Raw genomic sequence first — 7,451 nt, 5'->3', positions numbered from 1 at the left:
GTACTGGCACAAAGACAGAAATATAGATCAGTGGAACAGGATAGAAAGCCCAGAATTAAACCCATGCACCTACAGCCAACTAATCTATGACAAAGGAGGCAAGAATATACAATGGAGAAAGGACAGCTTGTTCAATAAGAGGTGCTGGGAAAACTGGACAGCCACATGGAAAAGAATGAAAGTAGAACACTCCCTAACACCATACACAAAAACAAACTCAAAATGGATGAAAGACCTAAATATAAGAACAGACACTATAAAACTCTTAGAGGAAAACATAGGCCAAACACTCTTTGACATAAACGACAGCAGCATCTTCTCAGATCCACCTTTCAGAGTATTGACAATAAAAACAAAAATAAACAAATGGGACCTAATCAAACTTAAAAGTTTCTGCACAGCAAAGGAAACCCTCAACAACACAAAAAGACAACCCACAGAATGGGAGAAAACATTTGCAAATGAATAGACTAACAAGGGATTCATCTCCAAAATTTATAAACACCTTCTGCAGCTCAATACCAAAAATCAAACAACCCCATCAAAGAATGGGTAGAAGATCTAAGCAGACAATTCTCCAAAGAAGACATAGAGATGGCCAAAAAACACGTGAAAAGATGTTCAACATCACTAATTTAGAGAAGTGCAAATCAAAACCACGATGAGGTACCACCTTACACCAGCCAGAATGGCCATCATCAAAAAGTCTACAAACCATAAATGCTGGAGAGGGTGTGGAGGAAAGGGAACCCTATTACAATGTTGGTGGGAATGTAAATTGGTGCAACCACTGTGGAAAACAGTATGGAGATTCATCAGAAAACAAAAAATAGAATTACCGTTTGATCAACCACACTTTTAAAATGAAAGTGATTGCAGAAGTTCCCCTGTGGCACTGTGGGTTAAGGATCCAGCATTGTCAGTACAGTAGCTTGGGTCACTTCTGTGGTGCAGGTTCCATCCCTGGCCCAGGAACTCCCATGTGGCATGGGTGCTGACCAAAAAAAAGTGATCACAGAGCACATTAGAAGGCTAAATACAGCCACCCAGTAACACAGCACACCTAAATAAAGTATATGACATTAAAGCTCCTACAAGAAAGAATGAATTATACCTGGTGGCTCCAATTTTAATGTCTATTAGTCTATCTGTAGATGTGCACTTTCTTGTTTTACAATATTGGGAGAGAATATTTATCCTCAGACAGCTTCATTGTAACTCTTGCTGACTTCTAAAAGTTCCACACAAACATCTGGGGTCAGAATTTGACTGTCTGTCAAGGTACTAGTCATTAAATATGAGATCAGAACTAATCTAATGTATGAATCAATGTCTTTCAGAGCATCTCTCTCCCTCCTCTTCCCTTAAAAGGAGTGGCTTGCTTTTCAAGTGTTTGTTTCTTGTTTCTTTGAATAAATTATTAACCACTTGTATGAGAATCCTATAAACGTTTGGGAAACAATCTCTGAGACAATTCTTTTTGTCCACAGGAGCCATCTTGAGTACATTAAAGCTGTTGGAATTTACAAGATAGCAGCCTAGTAACAGAACCGGTATTGTCCTAGATAAATTCATACAACAAGCCTTGTAAGGAAGGCAATTTATGATTATCCCTCTAAGTCAGAATTTTTAAACCTCAACACTATTGACATTTTGGGTCAGATTGATATTATTTGTTGCGAGGGATTCCTATGCTCATAGGATGTTGAGCAGCATCCTTGGCCTCTACCCGGTAGGTGCCAGAAGCAACATCCCCCTCCAACCTGTGACCATCACAAATGTCTCGTGTACCTGAGGGTGGAGAGTAGTGGACAAAACCACCCCCAGTTGAGAACTACTGCTCTCACTCTAGTGTTCCTAACTTCTTTGTAGAGAGGTGCTGCTTCCGATTCCCACTCAAAGCTTGAGCTTAAGGTAAAGGAGAAATAGATAGCTATAAGAAGAAAATGCTTGAAGTGGGCAGAGGTGGTTTATTGGGTAGGGTATATCTATAAGTACAAACAATATTAACCTCTTCCCTACTGGATTGTTTAAAGAAGAATTAAGAAAAGTATATTTGCAGTATTAGATTATATATATATATATATAATTATATATGGGAAATACACTGGAACGGTTAAGAATTTAGTCTGTATAGGAGTTCCCGTCGTGGCGCAGTGGTGAACGAATCCGACTAGGAACCATGAGGTTGCGGGTTCGGTCCCTGCCCTTGCTCAGTGGGTTAACGATCCGGCGTTGCCGTGAGCTGTGGTGTAGATTGCAGACGCGGCTCGGATCCCGCGTTGCTGTGGCTCTGGCGTAGGCCGGTGGCTACAGCTCCGATTGGACCCCTAGCCTGGGAACCTCCATATGCCACGGGAGCGGCCCAAAGAAATAGCAAAAAAAGACAAAAAAAAAAAAAAAAAAAAAAAAGAAAACAACTTTCTAAGAGTCTTTCTCTGTTGCTTACATAAAGGGAGTTACCTTTTGGGGGTGCTTTCCTTGTTTTTCCCCAAGAGGCACTTTATTTACATTCTGCTATTGAATCACCATAACAATCCACTGAAACAAGTATTATATTATTGTCCCCATTACACAAATGCGGAAAATGAGACATAGGATGCTTAAGAAACTTGTCCAAAATCATTCAACTAGTCAGTGGCAAAGCTGGGACTCCTATAAATAGTCACATTATTATACAGACTAAATTCTTTTTTTTTTTTTTTTGTCTTTTGTTGTTGTTGTTGTTGTTTTTGCTATTTCTTGGGCCGCTCCCGCGGCATATGGAGGTTCCCAGGCTAGGGGTCCAATCGGAGCTGTAGCCACTGGCCTACGCCAGAGCCACAGCAACGCGGGATCCAAGCCGCGTCTGCGACCTACACCACAGCTCACGGCAACGCTGGATCCTTAACCCACTGAGCAAGGGCAGGGACCGAACCCGCAACCTCATGGTTCCTAGTCGGATTCGTTAACCACTGCACCACGACGGGAACTCCAGAAAGTTGTTTGACTAGTTCTTTTTCCACCTTGATGTTTTGATTTGGGAAATACCAAAAAAAAAAAAAAAAAAGGTACTATATCTATCTTTATAAGATAACCATAGGAACTTTCCTTTTTTTAAATTTTTTATTACTCAAATGAATTTATCATATCTGTAGTTGTATAATGATCATAACAATCTGATTTCACAGGATTTCCATCCCACAGCCCAGGTACATTCCCCCACCCCCAAACTGTCTCCTCTGGAGACCATAAGTTTTTCAATGTCTGTTAGTTAGCATCTGTTCTGCAAAGAACTTTCCTGAACAATCTAATAATCTTCCTACTTAAATGGAATTTAGCTTTCTTATTTTTAACAGGGAAATTATTTCCTGAATTTTTAATCCATGTATGATTATTAAAGAATAGACTAGAAAAACGATGGAACCACTGAAGCTGCCCAAAGGACCTGTACTTCTTGTGCACTCATGGACCCAGAACTAGAGAGCCCCAGACACTTTAGAACCACAAGGATTATTCAAAGCTTGTGAAGTAAGAGACAGTGCAGCAGAGGCTGGCTGGATTTTAGCCAGTAAAATCATGTTAGACCTGTTTGGTTCACATGTGATTGAATTGGCTTGTGACAAAACATTTAACTATGAGGCCAAAACTTTGACCTTTTCTGGACGACTAAGAAAAATCTACCAACTGAATTGAAAACATTAAAGTCCAAGCTCATGAACTTCCCCCTTGAATCACAACAAATTTAATGTCTAAGGTCCAACTACAAAGTAGGCAGCTATGCATTTGAAGGAAAAATAAGGAAACTGATTTAAGTGTACACAGAGATTTAGCAGACAAAAGTTCTGTTATAAATATCTCCTATATTTTCAGCCCCTCCCTTAACTACCAAGTTTAAGATCCCTGACGAGCCATGAAAATAATGTGAAAAATATTCTGTTCCTGTCAGCCTTCCTAAATCACCTTCAAGTTTCAGTGTCAATATTAACTCAACCAACTACCTCAGTGCTTCAAGAAAAGTAAGTGTTTACCAGCAGAGAGGAAATCTAGACTGGGCCTTTGGCAATGGCCTCTTGTACAGACCTTGAAACTCAGAAGATTTTGCTGATTAATATCATGGTTGTAACTAAAAAGAACCTGCAGTATTTCTCTAGCATTTGCTTCTCTTGCTAGCCTGATCAACTCTGTTCAACTTCAAGATATAGTAGACATAGTAGAGAAACTCAAGTGTGGCCCACACCTTCACTGTGTCTGTGTGTTTCTTTCTATATTACTCTAATACCCAATAAATAAAACTGCAAAGCAGAAAATCAAAATCATCAATAATCCCACCCACCAACATGTAACATTTTGGTACATAAATAATTTAAAACTTTTTCTATGGAAATGCATATTTTTTTAAAAGGATCATTTGATGTATTCTTTCAACAAGTGTTTTTCCTAATCTATATGTATAAATATATATATATATAATATATATATATTTGAAGAACATACTTATAGACAAATACACAAATTGTAACTATACAGTTGCCTAATTTTTTGTAAAGTGAACATACCCCATATAATCAAGGTAAAGAAATAAAATAAAATATTACTGGCTTCCCAGTGCTTTGTGCTTCCTCCCAGCCACACTACCCATGCCCAAAGTAAAACACTAACCTGGCTTCTTTCACTGTTCACTACGTTTATGTTTCTGAAGTTTTTATAAATGGAATTATAGAGTATGCACTTGTTTTTATACCTAGCTTCCTTCAAGTTTTATTATATTTATAAGATTCATCTAAGTGGTTTCATGTGGCAATAATCTCTCTTCCTTATTGTACAGAAGTCCATTGTGTGAGTATACAGCAGGTTATTTAGTCATTCCATACTTTTTTTTTGTCATTCCATACTTGATGAACATTTGGAATGTTCCTAATTCTTGGCTATTATGAATAATGCTACTTACTTGCATTCTTGTAAATATCTTTGGTGCTTTTATGCTCATGTTTCTCTTACATATTAAAAGTGGAACTTCTGGTCATAGGCTGCGTTAGCTTTAGTATAGAATATTGAATCATTTTACAAAGTTGTTGTGTGAGTTTACACTCCCACCAGCGATTCATGGGCATCCTGGTTGCTTTACATCCTCAGCAAAACTTGTTATCCATCTTCCATTTTAGCCATGCAAATGGATGCACATTTGTGTCTCAATCTGTTTTCAATTTGCAAGTCTTTCATAAGTTCATTGGATATCCTTTTTGTGTGTGTGTGTGTGTGTGAAGTATCTGGTCAAGTATTTTACCTTGTCTATTATTAGGTTGTCCATCACTGTTGATCTATACAATTCTTTAGATATTCTGATTATAACAATTTAGTTGGTTATATATATTACAAACATCTCCCAATCTGTAGCTTGTTTTTTCCTTCTCTTCATTATCCTTTAGTAACACAAGCCCTTCATTTAGTGTCAAATTTTACAGCTTCATCTTTTGTTAATACTGTTTTTGTGTCCTGTTTAAGAAATCTTTGCCCAAAATCAGTAGATGTCTTATTTTTGCTAGAAACTTTATTGTTTTATCTTTTTCATTTAGATCAGTGTCAGTCCATCTGGAATTGATTTGTATATGGTGATATATGGAGGTGAGATTTCCTTTTTTTCTATTTGTAACCTAATAGACCATGAATCTAGCACCACTTATTGAGAAGGTCATCTTTCTCTGCTGCACTGCAGTGCCACTTTTGTCATAAATCAAGTAACCATATATGTACAAATTGGTTTCTGAACTCTCTATTCTGCTCCATTGCTCTATTAATATAATTTTGTGCCAACATCATGCTGTCTTACTGCTGCAACTTTATAAGGTCTTGTTATCAGGCAGTGCATGTCCTCCATCTTTTTTCTCTTAGTCTTGATTATTCTTGGCCCTTTCTATTTCCATAAAAACTTTAGAATAAGCATTTCAATTCCCATAAAAACACCCACTGAAGTTTTAATTGAGACTGCTATAAGATTTATAGATCAATTTGGAAAAATTAATATCTTTACAATGGTGAGTCTTCCAAACTCTGTGCATGGTATAAAGCTCTATTTATTTAGTTTTTAAAAAAAATATCTCTCAGAAATTCTTTGTAGTTACCGTGCATTCATGTGACATAGATTTCATTTGATTTTTCCTAGGTATTTGATATTTTTATGGTATTTTAAATGTAATATTTTAAATATTCATTTTCTATGATTGTTTCTGGCATATAAATACAATTGTATATTTGATCTTGTAGTCAATGATCTTAACAAGTCACTTACTATTTGCAATAGCTTGCTTATAGAGTCTTTTGGATTTTCTTCATACACAATCTCATCTGTGAATAATGACCATTTTATTTCTTTCTTTCCAATCCTTACACCATTTTTGTCCTGTCTTGTTATATTGGCTAAGATCTCTGGTACAATGATAAATGGGGATCCTTTTCTCATCCCCAATCTTGGTGTGTACTGGGGGGAGAGCCTTTCAATATTTTATTGTTAAATATGTTTCCTGTAGGCTTTTGATATTTTTCCTTACCAGACTAATCAATTTCTCCTCTCTTCCTAGTTTTCTATGAGTTTTATTTTTTTAACATTGGATGGATTTTATCAAATGTCCAGTGACATAAAATATGAAATTTCTCGATTCTCTTATCATGAATTACATTCATTGATTTGAAAATGTTAAACCTCGATTACATTTCTGAAATAAGCCTAATTTATTTGTGATACATTATCTTTTAATATAGCACTGCATTTTATTTGATAATATATTAGGATTTTCCATTATACAAAATTTAACGTGCTGTGATATCTGACTGTGTCAACAAATATGGGTCCATTTTATCAATTTTAATGACTAAATGTGTTCCCATATTAATGTACCATAATGAAAGTTGTTTTCAAGATTTTGCCATTGTAGGAGTTCCCATCGTGTCTCAGCAGTAATGAACCCGACTAGTATCCAAGAGGACACAGGTTCGATCCCTGGCCTCACTTAGTGGGTTAAGGATCCAGCATGGCTGTGAACTGCAGTATGGGTCTCAGGCCTTGTATCCCACATTGCTATGGCTGTAGTATTGGCTAGCAGCTACAGCTCCGATTCGACCCCTAGCCTGGTAACTTCCATATGCTGCATGTGAGGCCCTTAAAAAAAAAAAAAAGATTTTGCCTTTGTAAACAGCACTATGCTGAACACCCTTGTCCATACATGTGTATCTTGTACCTGTTTTCCGAAGTACTAAGTAGCCCTGCTTTCTTGGTGTCATTTGAACTCAGCAGTAGCTTTATAAGTATCAATCATCAAGAATCAGAACTCAGATCTCCTAGTTGCTTTCTATAGGTTTCCTGGGTAGGAGAAGCTCCCTAATGTATAATCTTGAGCTTGCTGCTATTGGCCCTAGTAAAGATTGATACCTATTCAAAAGACGAAAGAACTAGAAGTGAAAAATCTAAAAACCTT

Source organism: Sus scrofa, chromosome X, assembly GCF_000003025.6.
Source record: "Sus scrofa isolate TJ Tabasco breed Duroc chromosome X, Sscrofa11.1, whole genome shotgun sequence".
In the NCBI taxonomy this organism is placed as follows: domain Eukaryota; kingdom Metazoa; phylum Chordata; class Mammalia; order Artiodactyla; family Suidae; genus Sus; species Sus scrofa.
The sequence above is the reverse complement of the archived record's forward strand: the minus strand, read 5'-3'. Positions refer to the sequence as shown.